The sequence below is a fragment of the Triturus cristatus genome, chromosome 6, assembly GCF_964204655.1.
Source record: "Triturus cristatus chromosome 6, aTriCri1.1, whole genome shotgun sequence".
In the NCBI taxonomy this organism is placed as follows: domain Eukaryota; kingdom Metazoa; phylum Chordata; class Amphibia; order Caudata; family Salamandridae; genus Triturus; species Triturus cristatus.
In genome coordinates, this window is record NC_140589.1 from 1472361688 (window position 1) to 1472378088 (window position 16401).

Here is a 16401-nt window from a genome sequence, read left to right on the forward strand (position 1 = left end):
AATTTCCATTAAAATTTTATAAAGATGTTGATAAGTTATTGTCAAAGTTTTTGTGAAACAACAAATCTCCTCGTATTAATTATAAAAAATTAAAATTTCCTAAATGTAATGCTGGGTTCGGTATCCCAGACTTTTTTCTTTATCATAAAGCTTTTATTTTAAAACAAAGTTCAGTATGGTTTAATCACACCTTTTTAAATAATCCTCCTACATGGCTCTGTATTGAGAAATCAATTGTAAACCCATTTCCGCTACCTACTTTGATCTCCATGCATAATAATACTCAATTTTTTAAAACATCAGTTATTATTAAATCTACTAAAATGATATTTAATGATCTTGACTTAATTTTTCTTTTTCCCATAAACACTACTGATGAGTTGTCACTATGGTATAGTAATGTTATTAAATTAAACAGAAATATTAGTTTCTGGTTTAAATGGATTAAGGCTGGTATTTTTTATCTCAAAGATGTTTATTCCAATAATACTTTTATTTCTTTTGAAATGTTACAAACAAAATTTGGTTTATTGAAGTCGGATCTTATTAAGTATCAATACTTGTGTAATTCAATTTTAGATTCCTTCCCCAATGCCATTCCTTCGAATATGACAGCTGATTTATCAATTTATATTCAAACAGTTTCAAAATCTTCCCATGGGGTTTCTATTTTATATAAAAAATTATTAAATACTCTAGGTAACAATATAGAGATGATTTCCACTTTTTGGAACAATGAACTTTCACTTTCTTTATCTACTGATACGTGGAAAGATATCTGGCTTAGTAGTATATCTGGTTGGCTGCCTCTTTCAATTTACCAAACTAATTCTTACATCCTATACAATCGTTTATGGACTCCATCGCGTGTATTCAGAGCTAAACTTCTACCCTCTCCAGATTGTTGGCACTGCAAATTACATCCAGGCACGTTACAACATATGCTTTTTGATTGTCCTGCGGTTTTGAAATTTTGGTCTGCATTTTGGGATATCATAAAAAAGATGTTTAAACTTCACATTGATGCCTCCTACCAATTAATAATTTGTAAATATGCTATTTTATCACAAAATGTACATGATTTAGAATGCAAACTCTTCAATTTCCTTATCTCAGCTGCTTTAAAATCCATTACTTTTTGTTGGAAAGATGTTTCTAAGTTATCTGTTAATGCTTGGTGGTCATGGGTTATTTTTTCTCGAAGAGGTGCTCAATTGTCTATGAATGTGATTATTCACAATTCTTTTTCTTATCAATCTTTTTGGTTACCTGTTGATATATATTTATCCTTTTAATACTGTATTAATAATTTTACGGTTCCAGATTATTTTTATTATGAAATATAGTAGCTCTGTATATATCTCTTGAATTAGATGTAATATTTCTTCCCTCTTTACCCTTCCCCCTTTATCCCTTTATGTAGCTTTTAAATATGTACTATCTCATTACCTATTGTAATATTTTTTTTAATGACTTTGGCTATGATATGCAATGTTATTTAGGTATTGTTTTTACTAAATAATAATATTTTATGTATTGTCTTTATTAGTTGTATTTGAATATAATTCAATAAAATGTTTTTAACTGAAGAATAGGGATTCTTTCCTTTATGGAACTCGCTTCATGCATTTTATTATGGTTTTTATTGCCTAATATTGATTTCTGTTCATATTTTAATAATTGAGATTAATACAAATTAACTTAGGACCTAATCAAGATGATTTACTCAAATATTTGATTAATAAAACCCTTTAACTCATTTTAAACTCTTTATTGACTGAAAATAGATCAGTGATTGTGATTAAACTTTGTGATGCATAACTCTGATCTGCTCTGAAACAATAGTAAAAAGCACAGATGATGCACAGAATGCTGAACAATGCAAACATTCACCCCCAGTCACAGATTTGGATTTTAATCCATCGTTTGTTTGCTCACCATCCACCCCAGTTTGGAGCATATGCTTCTTTTTGTTTTCTTTATTGGAGCAGACAAAGATTGTTTATTTGTGTTTGCTTAAAGTTGTAGAAATTGTGTGTATGAGAAAAATTGTAAAGGAGGGTGAACCACCGCAAGGAGTAAGATCATATTTCATAGTGTGCAGAGCTGCGATTGGTTGGAGTATTGTCGCTCTGTTTTTGGTTGATGACCCTACAGAGTGCCACGTCGTAAGAGGTCAATTGTTGTGTAAATGCCACATTCAGATTGGTTAACAAGTCTTCAAGTATTAAAGCTATAACAGGATTGGAAGAAAAAAAAAACATCTGATGTTTACGGAATAGAATCAAAACGTTGGAAATTTGAATTAAGTTGTTTGTCATTTGTCAATAATCTGAAATCATGAAATGTTTTTAAGGATTTAAGAGCCTTGTGAGATGTAACAATTCTAGTACAGGAGGGTGCACCACCACAATATATGACAACATATATGGGGTTGCATACATGTTTGGGCCTTCGTCGATGGTGCAAGATCACTGACAGTGAGGGTCCTTTGAGTTTTCCAAGATATGGTACATTAGAACTGAGAATTACTGAAAGATTGATAGAAAAGCTATACAAGATGAAGCCACCCCCTAGACTGACAATACAAAGCATTAAATATTTGGGAGAAAACAGCACATGTTAAGGAGGGAGAGAGAAGCACCAGAATAAAACTAAGAGAACAGTGCGTAATTATGGAGATGCTCAATGGGATGAAGAATAACAGAGGTGGAGGAAAGCTATAGTTGATGGAACTAGACTGTACCCAGTTATTACTACTGAAAAACCTGAGAAGCTGAAAAAGAATAAGACACATGAAAAGATGATGAGGGTGCTACAAAGAAATCATTCAGTGATGAACGTTTGGATGCATTGCTAGCTGTGCATCCACCACCTTATGTGGCCCCTGTAATAAATACTGAGTAGTTCAACATCTAACGTACAGTGGCTACAGCCCCTGTAGCCCAGAATGCGATTCAAATTGAAGGACCATTATAGATGATACAGCCTATTGTACAACCTGCTATATCTAATGTTATGCCTGCACGAATTAGGAATGTTCCTACAGTGATACCTCCAGGTATTACTGCATCTATTGTAACTGTACCAGCACCTGTTACTTGGGCTATAATAGCACAGCCATTATAGATTCGCAGAAGAACTGCTCCGATTAATATTGCTCCAAATACAGTAGTTCAAGGAGTTGTTGGAGGAGCACCTGTGACATGACAGAGTTCATCCCGGCGTCACAGAATGTTGCTTGGATACCACCACAAACAGTTCAGCCACTGAGAGAAGGATCGTCTTTACGACATCAATAACAGGGTGAGACTAACCTATTTGAGAATGGTTTTTCCCCCATGGTATGAAGAAATGGCAGAGAATAAAAAGACAAGAAATCAGTTTCCTATAGCACAACAGACAGAGAGACCATTAAATGTCCAGAGATTAAAAATAAAACTAGAAGAAATAATCAAAGGATGTTTAGATCTTGAGTATGTGAATCAGTACTAGGAAAAAGAGTTTATATATTTGAACAAAGACATTACTAGACGTGCAGCAACTACTCATGATAAACTGACTGAAATATTTAAAAAATATTAAGTGAATCTTAAAAAAAGTGTCCCATTTAAAACAAGTTTCAGGGTACAATTGGATGATGAGGCCATTGAGACAATGCGTTCTTCAGGAATGCAAAGACACATAACTGAATTAGTAAAATGCATCCGTAAATGGAGTGATTTTGAGAAATTAGAGAGGCAAAGAAGAATGAAAAGTAAAAGAAACAATCAGAGTTAGCTGAAGCAAATAATAAGCCACCAACAAGTTCCCTAGATGAAGGATAAGCTTTGACTTATCAGTTGAGCGAAATAACAGGTCGAAGGTATGTTCATGTACCTTGCAGCAGAGGCGATCTTAAAGCATTAACAAATAATTTTCCAAATTGAGAGAGAAGCCTGTTCAGGGTATACACAAGTTGACAGATTTGTTAAAAATTTGAAAGTGCTGTGGATTGATTTGAACACATTCTTTGATATTGCAGTGCCAAGTGATATGTGGGCCGAATGTAAAATTGCTGTACAATGGCCACGTGCAGAACCAACGAGAGATGCCCGCACTAATACACCATCTCCTTTGGTTACGGAAAAATATGACGCAGTGATTACATTTCTGAAAGGCAAGGTTCTCCAAAAATTTAACTGATTGGGTAAAGATTAGAAGAACCTCACTGCATGATTACTATGAGCGGTTGCTTCAGGTGTTTCAACAACACAGTGGATGGGAATATCCCGAACAGAATGATACGGAATTTTGTTTTGTCTCAGTTTGTTCTTGAGTTAAGACCTGAGATCATTATGCACATACAACAGAGTGTAATTTGATGGCAGGCAAAATAGATGGATGAGATCTTGAGGTATGGAAGATACTGCAGTGACAAACAAGAGATGAAGCAGAAAAAGCTTCAGGAGAAGTCCATGTAAGCCCAGACAAGCTTTGCTCAAAAAGGTTTTCAGTCAGTCGTTTCCAGGAAACCAGATTGGAATGGAAGGTGTTGGTTAACACACTCAAGGTATTTCACAGGGTAGAGATAGAGGTGTTCCCATTGATCTGAATTCTGGTGTAAATGTTGCAATGCTGAAGAAAATTACCCCTTTTCACTTCTGTAATAAGGTCGGGCATTGGAAGGAGTGTAAGCTGAACTTAGATAGAATGAGTGGAAATAGTCAATTACAAGGAGGAAATCAATTGCATGTGTAGAATGCACCGGTTCAGCAAATGCAAGAACCAATGCAGAAACAGGTTCTAATGATAATGCAGGTTCCAAAAGCCTGGATGGTCCCACGGAATAATGACAGTTTTGGATAAAGAAATTCCAAATTACAGTGCCTGAGAGGGGAGAAAGACTGCATGCTTGGCGGAGTCTTAGACCGGAGTGGACCATATGTAGAAGGAGAAGTTAATAGCAACTAAGAGCCATATTTGATCAACAACGGTGGTACCCAATCCACTGTTAGGACAGCGGAAGTCCCAGACTTCCCCTCTCGGGAAAGAAGATCTGGGTTGTAGGAGTTTCAAATAAAGAGATAACCAACCCAGTTTCAGAAAAGGTACTATTAAAAATTGGCTCACTTGAGAAAAATCATAAATTTGTTGTTTGTGATTCTAGTCCTGTAAACCTTTCAGGGAAAGATTTATTATGCAAGTTAAATTGAACTATTTACTGTACGTCAGATGGTGTTGAATTTCAAACGCATGATGAAGATGTTGAATTTAGAATGGACCTACAAGAAACAGCTGTTGGGTTGTATCCAGTGAGGACAGTTAAAGATTTGCCGCCTGATTTAAAAGAAACTGTGAACCCAGAAGAATGGAATGTAATAGAGAACGATTTCGGACTGTAGACCTGTTCGAGTCACAATGAAACCAAATGCTGGGTATACGAGACCACCATCATATATTTTGTCCCTGGAAACAGTTGCAGGCATAACACCAGTGAGTGACATGCTGAGGAAAGAGATTTTTTTTTTTTAAACGTTGGAAGTCCTTGCAACTCTCCAATCAGGGGTTTACAGAAATGTAATGGTAAATATCGGATTGTGCAAGACCTTCAAAAGATCAACAGCATTGTTGATGTTCCATGTTGTCCTGTGGTACCGAATCCAGTCACCATAATTTTTCAGATTCCATGCACTGTGTCAGGCTTTCTTCTCTGTTCCATTGCCTGAAGACAGACAGTTCTTGTTCTCTGTTGTGTTCAGAGAGAGTTTAGGCATGGTGCTTAGTACCACAAGGGTATACAGAGAGCCCATCCATATTTAACCAGATCTTGAAAAAGAATCTTGAGTCACTGCAGATGCCTTACAGTACAGTTCTTGTGCAACATATTGATGACCTACACGTGGCATCAGATACATGAGAAACTTGCAGACGGGATACAATGGCACTTTTAAATCATCTGATTGAGACTGGATATAAAGTGTCTCCAGGTAAACTGCAATGTTGTCAAAAAGAAGTCCAATACTTGGGACATATCATTGAGAAAGGAGTCACCAGTGACAGTTGAGAATGTTCGTCAGATAAATCCACCCAGAACACAGAGAAATCAGAACGTTTTTGGGAATGGTTGGCTACTGTAGACAGTGGACACAAAACTTTCCCTAGTGGCTAAGCCTTTACTGAGGCTGACACACAAAGATGTGCCTGATCTGCTTCAATGGAACAACAGTTGCTTAAAAGCTTTCCAAGAACTGAGAGAAAGTCTCTGTCGTGCCCTGGTACTAGGAATGCCTGATCACAATAAGATGTTCAAATTGTTTTGCAATGAGATGGAGAGGTGTGCTCCCTCAGAGGTTACTCAAATGCACAGAGAAACACAAAGACCTGTGGCTCATTTTTCAACTACCCTGGACCCTGTAGCCGCAGGACTGCCTGGCCGCCTTCAATAGGTGGCTGTGGTCGCTGTCAGTATAGAGAGATGTGAGAACATAGCAATGGGATATCCATTAACTGCTATGGTCCCTCACTCCATAGAAATATTGATCACCAGAACAAAAATGCAGTACATGACAAACAGCAGACTCACAAAGTACACGCAGCAGAATCTACCTGCTGAGAATATGGTTTTAAAACGCTGTAAGATTTTAAATCTGTCAACTGTGTTATTACCTGTAAATGAAGATTTCAATGGAGATGAAGTTGAACATGATTGTCTAGATTTCACCGACTTACGCACCAAGCCAACCAGACAGAAAAGATGACCCTTAATTGAGCCCGTTTATATAATTTTTGTCAATGGCTCATGTTTGAGACACAATGAAGGCACCCTGAGAGCAGCTTACGCTGTCTGTAGAATTCAAGAGGTTGTAGAAGCTTCATAGCTTTGAGGTGTGACCTCACCACAAGTAGAAGAATTAATTTCTCTTACAACAGCTTGCAGTCGGACAGCCCAATTGATCATGACTATATTTACAGATAGTCAATATGACTTTGGTGCTGTCCATGATTTTGGACAGTTATGGTCACAAAGAGGTTTCATGACCTCTTCTGGACCACCCAACCGTGATGGGGAACATGTAAGAAAACTGCTTGAAGCATTGCAAAAGCCTACAGAAGTTGCAATTGTTTAATGTGTAGCTTACAGAAGTGGCAATGGATATGTCACAGTTGGAAATAGATGTGCGGATGAAGTTGCATGATATTGTGCACTTGGGGGCTGCACTTTTAATGGGGCTTACAGAAATGAATCTGAAGTGGGCACTGCTTTTTCAATGTTTCTGTCAGTAGCTGATACATAGGAAAAACTCAAAACATTGCAGGAAAATATTTCAGAAGCAGAATAGCAGGGTTGGTTCAGAGCAGGTTGTGAGAAAAGTACAAATGACATTTGGATGCCAGAGTTTGTTATTTCCCATGACACGACATTTCAATGGCGCAACACATCTATAAAGATATGCCATGGAGAGATTATTCAAACAGAATTGGTTTAATCCCAGATTTTGGATGCTTGCAGAAGAATTATGCCATTGATGTGTAACGTGCCAACAGATGAATGTGAGAAAGAGAACACCAGTAACACTAAGCTACGTAGGGAGATCAGGTGCAGAATGCAAACTGACTTTATGGAGCTGCCTGTTTGTAACAGGTTGAGATATACCCTGGTTATATTGTGCATTTTCTCTTGATAGGTGGAAGCCTACCAATATGGAGGAATTACAGTCTCGCTGTTGGTAAGTTGCTGTTGCGAGAGTTGATACCTAGGTACGAATTACCGGTTTCTCTGGAGTCAGATCGTGGGACTCATTTCAATAATGAGGTCCTAAGAATGATTTGTGCAGTTTTACAGATCGAGCAGAGATTACACTGTAGTTATCAACCAGAAATCTCTGGAATTGTTGAACAGTTCAATGGAATTATAAAGTCCTGATTGGCAAAAGTTTGAGCCACCGCATCAATGAAATGCCAGATGCTTTACCTTTGGTGTTCATGAGTTTTCGAAGTGTTCCTGACAGGAAGACAGGGTTATTTCACCATGAGATATTGATGGGGCTTGCCATGAGACGGACTGCTGTACCTGCAAATGCACTTCTGAACATCACACATAACATTATACTCGATTACTGCTAAGGATTAGCTGATGTGGTGCTGTCCGTCTCTGATCAGTTTGAAGCTCCTACCTTAAATTTGCATCAAAAACACAGTCATAATCTTAGCCCTGGTGACTGGATGTTAGTCAAGAAGCAGGGGCAGAAGTTTTATTTGGAAGCGATATGGAAAGGCACCTTCCAAGTGATTCTCAACATGAACACTGCTGTTAAGTGTGCCAAAGTACCAAACTGGATACGTGCATCACACACTCACAGAATAAGAAGTCCATAGAAAGAAAGTGTTCTTTGCGCCAGAGCCAAGAACACTGGTAACCGAATCACCACAAGCTTGTCAATTGCCAGGAGCAATACCATGAGAGACTCAGCAGCAAAGAGGAGAAAGGGGTGAAGAACGTCAAAAAGTCGCACAAATCAAGATTCCTGCGATTTCGCAAAGTGGCAGCAAAGTCTCTGTAGAAGAAGAGACAGGGTCTTAACCTGAGAGAAATGCTGAGACAACACCAGAACAAACAGATGATCCGGGTGAAGGAACAAGTACTGGATAGAGAAGAGTCACTGGAAATGCAGAATGGCTACAAAAATATGGTCAAAGGAAACTAAGATCGTCTGTGTTAGCTGATCGCATATCGCCAATAACTGCTGAAGAGACAGAGTCAAGCGGTATAAGTGACACAGAAAATCAGCAGACACCAAGAAGGTTGAAAAGAGCCAGAGTGCCTTGTCGAAGACATTCTGCACTTGAATGGGCATACTAAACTAATCAGGTGTTAATTGTGCCAGTCGAAGACTTGCTTCCTCTGAGATCAGAACTATTTTGAGTCCTCATGACATCATACTGAAAACATATTTTGGACAAAGCTGTTTAAAAAGATTTCTGAAAAAAAGTTTGAGAGACATTAATTAAATGAGAGACTGAAAAAGGCCAAAATATATTTTGCTTTAAGAATATTTCTTTAGGTCCAAGGCTGCAGTAAAAGAGTAGGGATAACATAATTAGAAAAATATAGAGTATGATTAAGGATGACTATGCTAAGATTGTTGTACAGAAAGCTAAAAGAACTGCAAAAGAAAAAGCTTAAGAAGCTGATTAAAGAAAGTTCTGAACTGAACAGCTGAACTATTGCTGCTATATTTTTACTAAACAATCTGATTATAAACTTGTGCTTCCTATCTAAGAATAGATGCAAGATTATTATATGCATTACTATTTTGTTTAAACCTTTATTTCTCGATTTTACAATAGGTAAGCATAGCAGTGACATGAAAATCAGACGCAGAATGCAGAAAGTAGACAGAAGAGGCAGCTTCACGGACACGATAAGCATTCACATGCCAACAACACAGACAAGATATTTGATGACAGGCGTTCACCCCCTCCCCACCCTCGGATCCCGACCAAAGGCGAGCCATCATTCGGATCGATCACTTTCCTCACTACTCCGTGTAGCCTCAGGGAATAGGAGTCTGTCAGCACAGAGATATCCTCCTCCACCTTTTGGTCACTCCTACTAAGTTGCATGTGGGCCTCTTCTGCCAAGGACTATTCAGTGACGTCCCTGTGCCAGTGAGTTATCTCCAGATCCCGCTGTCCCATCCAGGTAATGACCACCTTACGCTTAGCGAGAACAAGTGCCAGTTGTAGGAACTTATAGGCCATCTTACGGCCTTTAGGCCTTGGGACGCCAACAAACGGCACTGTGGAGTTGACAACATCTGTAATCGCGGTTACCCTTGTAAGTTCACTCACTACCCAGTCCCAGAAGTTCTGGACTGTGCCACAACCCCAGGCTTAATTGAGAAAGTCGGCCCTGCTAGATCTGCATCTGGGGCAACTATCGGTGTGAGCCTGTGTTATACAATGGAAGATTACGGGAATCAGGAAAGTTAATGCAGGAAATTGTAATGTAACAATTTAAAGCGGGTACTACACCACACAGTCTATGTGAGTGAGCATGCGCTTCCCCAGGCTGCAACCCCCAGGGGCGAGCCCAGGTCCTCTTCCCAAGCCGCCCACAGAATTTGTTTGTGACTCTTTGTACAGCAAGGAGATCAGGTGCCTGCTCGACCTGCAAGTCAGCAGGACTCCCAAAGTAGCTGACACTTCTATTGCTGCGGGAAAGTTGGTCCACGTCTGATTGGCCACTTCCGCCAGGCCAGCGAAATCCAACAAGTGACCCAGTTTGAGCATCTTCTACGGAGATAAAGTGCTCAATGGGGTATAAGTCCCCTAGCTGTGCACAGCCCCCTTCCCTCCAGGCCTGAAAAGACCCTGTTCTCTGCCTTGTTTTGGAACGGTGGCAGTATCTACAATGGCAGTTCACAGTGGATTGGGGCTCATCTCAACACCACAGTTACCAACCGTTTCGAGATTTGTGCCGTCTGTCACACCACAAATTGGAGGTCACTCGGGGCACCGCCCATTCCATTAATATCACTGGTAGCAGCCTAATGTAGACCGTTCCCACCAACAAGCGTTTCTCCCAGTTGTCCCCAGGATCGAGCCATCGTACAGCATGCTGCATTTGTGTGACATAATAATACAAGTCTAGTCATTGCACTTCCAGGCAACCAGCTTCGTAGAACCATATCTGGGTGTACAGGGCCACCCTGCTGCATTTACCAGCCCATTGAAGAGAAATAAGGTTTGAATCCCCTGACGGGCAGAGAGCAAAGGAAGTTCTGAATGATGTATAAACAGAGTGGCAGGAGTAACATCTTAGAGATGGCAATCCAGCCCATCAGCTACAGCTGGAGCGGATTCCAGAAGTTGACCGAGGCTCTCAGCGAGTTCATTGCCCTGTCTATGTTAGGACGTTGTTTCTGTGCCCGGATGTGTGCAATCATTAGCCCAAGGTACCTGAACTGCACTAAATCCCAGCGCAAACCTACCTCTGGCAGGGATTTCGAGGGAGTCCTGGCTAATGCCGCCAATGGGGGAGGGGGACAATAGGGACTTACAGAGATTAATACGCAGTGGTTCAGTGTAGTGAAGACGGAAATTGAGGCCCATGACCCTTAGCACCTCAAGCAGATAACCCCAGTCGACGGTGTCAAAGGCTTTCTCCAGGTCAATGGAGACCAGAGCCATCTCCTCCAATTCCTGCTCAACCTCATGCATGATATATGACAAACACCCGAGGTTCATTCCAGTGTTCTGCCCTGGGATAAATCCGCACAGGTGCTCTTGTACCAGGATGGTCATAAAATGGTTCATGCAGACAGTCAATAGCTTGTGCAGAATCTTCATGTCGGAGCTTATCATGGTGAGAGGCCCACACAAAGAGGGATTGTATTATTTCCGCCTGGTTTAAGCATCACTCATTTGTCCCCCTCTATCACTGAGGGTGGGAGCACCCCCTTCTCCTTAGCCTTCAGGAAGACCTCAAGTTGGCCCTGTGTAACCACTGAAAGAATTCCACCAAGAAACCATCCCCACCCGGGGCTTGCCCAGAGGCAATGCCTGCAGGCCACACGCAACTCCTCTATGCCAATGACTGCATCCAGGCGTTCGGCCGCAACGGCCCCAAGTCTAGGGAGATCCAACCAAGCTAGGAAATCCATTAAACCCGTCTGAGGTGATCTGAGGGTCTGCTCTGTTTACTCGTTCTTGATAGCTGTGAAATGCGGACACAATGCCTGCCATGGATGTTACATCAACAACGTCAGGGGTCACCAGATGTGTCGTTAGAGATGGGCGGTCTCTCTAAGCAGGATCCAGGCCAGCAGTCTGCCCAGCTTGTCTCCCACCCTGTGCAGCCATTGCCTATATAGTTTCAAAGTGTACTTATCTAGTTGGTCCAAGGTATCTGCTATACGTCGTCTGATCCCGAATTCAGCCCAGCAGGAGTCGGGGTCCGTGAGATCCCATCTCTGTATCACAGCCAGATATGTCTCCCCGCTCTAAGATCTGCCAGGAGCTGTCGCCGCACCGCACAGGTCAGCCCATGCAGGTATCACCTAGTACGGCCTTGAGTGCTTCCCACTCCGGTGCCTAGTGAGCTGAGCAGCCCCAGTTGTTGTCCAAGTAGTCTTTTATAGCCTGTTTCTGAGTTTCCTTCCCAACTGGGTCCACGAGCAATCTGTTTTCTGTCCAGGGTGCCCTTCAGCAGCACGTACCTGCCCTCTACATCAGCCGCAACATAAGTTAAGGAGAACGGCGTGCCAGGGGCCACCCAAATTAGTGTCCCGCTGGAGTATGTGTAATACGAATAGTGAAATACTTGACCCCTTGGTTTTTTAGCCAGGAGAGAGGCCACGGTATCATCAAGATGGCTCTCTTGCAGTAAGGCTAAGATAATCTCATGGCGTTTTAAAAAGATGAGAATTCTATATTATTTTATGTAGGCACCTAAGCCTCTGACGTTCCAAGTCAGTACCCTATAATCACCCCCCATTAATAAAGAATGAAGTCCCATGGGCCCCCCATACTACCCCTTACCTTGTTCGGATACAGCTGCTGCAACAACATGAACCAACACAAACAGATCAAGAACAAAAATCAATTCCGCCGCCCACAGACAACAAAGTGCAAGAAAATGACTACAGATGCTCACCCAATGCATGTGCCAGGGACCTGCACTGCATCCCAGCCCGCCCAACACGGACAGGTCAATATAACCAGCCCACCGGCCAATCACACTACAGAGCTTACATCGCTCAAACCCCAGCCGGGGGAAGCCAAACCCTGCTGTTTGAGTCTCCGACCAGCGTCCAACATTCACTTGTCTAAGGTTAGCATGAGCCCAATGGACCTTAGTTGCCAGCCCCAACAAACATGGCCCCAGCCTCCCACATGTCTCCGGCTTTCGACCTCCTTATGCTACCAACCATCAACCACACAGGGACAGCAACATACAACCACATTGGTCAATCAGCATGCAGGGACACCAACTATACTATATTCAACTCAAACATTTCAGCGCCCCGTTCCTGATGCGATAATTGTGTCCGGCACGCAGTCCAACCCTGGGTCCGAGACATCAGTTTGCACTATTGCTACCTCAGGGAGGGGGGACCCTCCAACCAGGCACACCACTGACCACCAGGTCATCCTCAGAGTGCATCTACATGATACCATCGTTCTGTTAGTTATTCACTGAGTGTCCAAGAGGCCAGAATCACAGCTGTTCTATCTGTAGCAGCCATGGTTTGGGCCATGTGGAGGCCGGCACCTAGATGTCCATTACTGAGCCCCACCGGGGCCGAGAGCTGAGGTTCTGTTCCAAATCTGCAGCCACTCGCAAACATCCTCCGGACAGTCAAAAAAGTACACCTTTCCCTGCAAAATAACTTTCAGTTTAGCTTCAAGGGGTTCAGTAGCATGTACTTCAGTTGTAGCGCACAAAGTTTTTGTTTCACACTCAGAAAGGATTTGTGTTGCTCCTGCACTGCTCTAGTATAGTCTGGGTAGATTGCTATTTTACAGTTTTTGCAGAGGGGCACCTCCTGTTCGCAGGAGACACGAAGAATGTAGTCCCTGTTGATGTAATTAAGGATCTTTGCGATTTATCACCCTCCGCAGGGCGCCAGGATGAGGAGGTGGGGGGCACTAGAGCCCTGTGTGCCCATTCCACAATGAAGAAGTCTGATATTCCTCGTGTCCCAAGCTCCATCCGGATCCAATCCTCTAGGAAGACCTCAGCTGAGGTCCCTTCTGCCCATTACAGAAACCCCAGCACGCAATTGTTACTGCGCAGGGCGCAACCCTCAGGGTTGCAATCGTACACCAGGAATGCCCCACTAGACACCAGGGATTCATTTTTTGGTGCAAAGGAAGCGACCCCTTGGGCAAGGGTCGCTTCCTATGGGGAACATTTAATTTTAGACTTTTCTGCCCCTCCTGGGGACATATCGGCCGATTTGTGGCCATTTCTGGACCCAGGGCGGTAGAAAAGCCCACTAGAGACAGGGAATTGGTTTTTTTTAAAAATGGAAGCGACCCCTTGGGCAGGGGTTGCTTCCAGGGGCCAAATGTATTTAAAAATTATATTCTGCCCCCCCCCCCCCGGGGACAGATAGCCTGATTTTGTGGGCATTTCTGGCCCCAGGGGGGGCAGAAAAGCCCACTAGATCCAGGGATTTTTTTTTTTTTTTTAAAATTGGAAGCGACCCCTTGGGCAAGGGTCGCTTCCGGGGGCCCAATTTATTTTTAAAGTATATCCTGCCCCCTCTGGGGGCGGATCTTTATTTTATTTGGCCTACCCCACTAGACACCATGGAATTTGTTGGGAAGCGACCCCTTGAGCAAGGGTTGCCTCCAGGGGCCAAATTTATTTTAAAATTATATTCTGCCTCCCCTGGGGACAGAAAAAAATCCCACTAGAGCCAGGGATTTAAAATAAATTGGTCGCTTCCAGGGGACATATTTTTTTTATTAATGTGTATTCAGTGAGTTTTCTCGCCACATGGAATCATCGGATGATGAAGCTACTCTCAGTGCGGATGAAGCTACTCTCAGTGCGGATAAAGTGCCTGTGTTAGAGGAGGACATTGATGTGCCGATAGTGCGGCGAGAGGCATCTGGGCTGCAGCCTGGGGCTGCAATGCTTCCCGTTGAAAGTGCTGACGTCTGGGTTGCCCCAGGCATGGTGCAGCCGGCAATGCCAGACTTTACTGGTGTTCCAGTGTGTAGAGTGAATACTGAAAACTTTTTGCCGATAAACTTTTTTCAGTTGTTTATGGACGATGTATTTTTGGCAGAGACTGTTGAGCAGACTAATTTGTATGCCGAACAGTTTTTGAGGGACAACAGTGCCAGCCTTAAGCCCCATTCTAGAGCTACCCGGTGGACTCCTATAATTCTGGAAGAGATGAAGTTCTTGGGTTTAACTTTTTTGATGGGCTTGCTAAGGAAGCCATCAATGTCTTCATATTGGTCTACTAGTCCCTTGATGGCAACTGCTATATTTCCGGCAGTCATGAGTCGTGATAGGTATTTGCTTCTGCTTCGGATGATGCATTTTGTAGATAATGGTTTCACGTTGCCACGAGATCACCCTGATTCTGACCGTCTTTTTAAGATTCGGCCTGTCATTGATCACTTTGTTGATCGATTTTCTGAGATCTATGCTCCAGGGAAAGAAATTGCAGTGGATGAGTCCTTGGTGTTGTTCAAGGGCCGCTTGGTTTTTAGGCAATACATTCCTAGTAAGAGGGCACGCTCTGGAATTAAGCTGTATATGCTGTGTAGGACTGGATAGGTCTCTAATTTCAGGGTGTACACAGGTAAGGAATCCAGGATTAATCCCCTTGGTTGTCCGTCCACTTTTGGGAGTGACTGAGAAAATTGTGTGGGAACTTGGTAGAGGATTCTTTAACAAAGGTCACCATTTATATGTAGATAAATTCTACACTGGTGTTCGGCTGTTCAGGGAATTGGCCAAAGTGGACACTGTTGCTTGTGACACAATCCGCTCTAACCGTAAAGGTTTCCCAAAAGAACTTGTTTGTCAAAAGCTTGTGCGGGGTTTGTGCGTTGCGAGGAACTTCTAGCTGTGAAGTTTTCAGACAGGAGAGAGGTCTACATGCTGACTACCATCCATGATGAAAGCACTGCACCTGTGACTGTTTGGGGTCACATTGCTGAAGTGCGCAAACCTGTGTGCATTTTAGACTATAATAGGCACATGGGTGGTGTTGACAGAGTAGATCAGAGGTTGGAACCTTACGCTGCTCTTCATAAGGCTTACATTTGGTATATTAAGTTGGCTATCCATCTGTTCCACTTGGCAACCTTTAATGCTTTTGTTGTGTTCCAGGATTCTTGTCCTGAGTCAAAGATGACTTTTGCTAAGTTTCAGGAGTCTGTAATAGGCAGCCTTGTTTTAGTGGAACAGGCAAGTGTTCCTAGAGTTGGAGTGGTGGAGGATGTTGCTAGATTGAAGACAGTAGACAACTACGTTCCTCTTCCTTGTCTCTACTGGTGGTGCCCAGATTTAAGAAGAGCAGAATGGGAGGATCAATGTTCTCCTTCCTAGCTCCACAATTTTGGAATTCTCTACCTTTCCAAATAAGATCTTCTTCCTCGTACCTGGACTTCCGGAGCACCCTGAAAACCAATCTGTTCGCACAGGTTTTTAAAACATAAGCTGCACCACTTTCTCACTCAGGTGTCTTTTCCTCTATAGCGCCATGAAACCGCCTGCTGTCCAAGCGCTCTACAAATATTTTTAAATTCAAATTCAAATTCAAATTGAAAGATCGCCACTTTCCTGATCACATTCCTCCCACACCATCAAAAGACTTTCCCAGTAGGAGATGTAGAGTCTGTTGGTGAAGAGGTATGCAGAAGGAGACTCATATGTACCTCCCAGAG

At 42.5% G+C, this 16401-nt stretch overlaps 1 protein-coding gene across 4 annotated transcripts in view; it reads right to left on the reverse strand.

The window, feature by feature from the left end:
* Nucleotides 1-16401, reverse strand: part of EHBP1 (EH domain binding protein 1) — a 2118711-nt gene that overhangs the window by 1612293 nt on the left and 490017 nt on the right. The gene's annotated exons all lie outside the window — the stretch shown is intronic.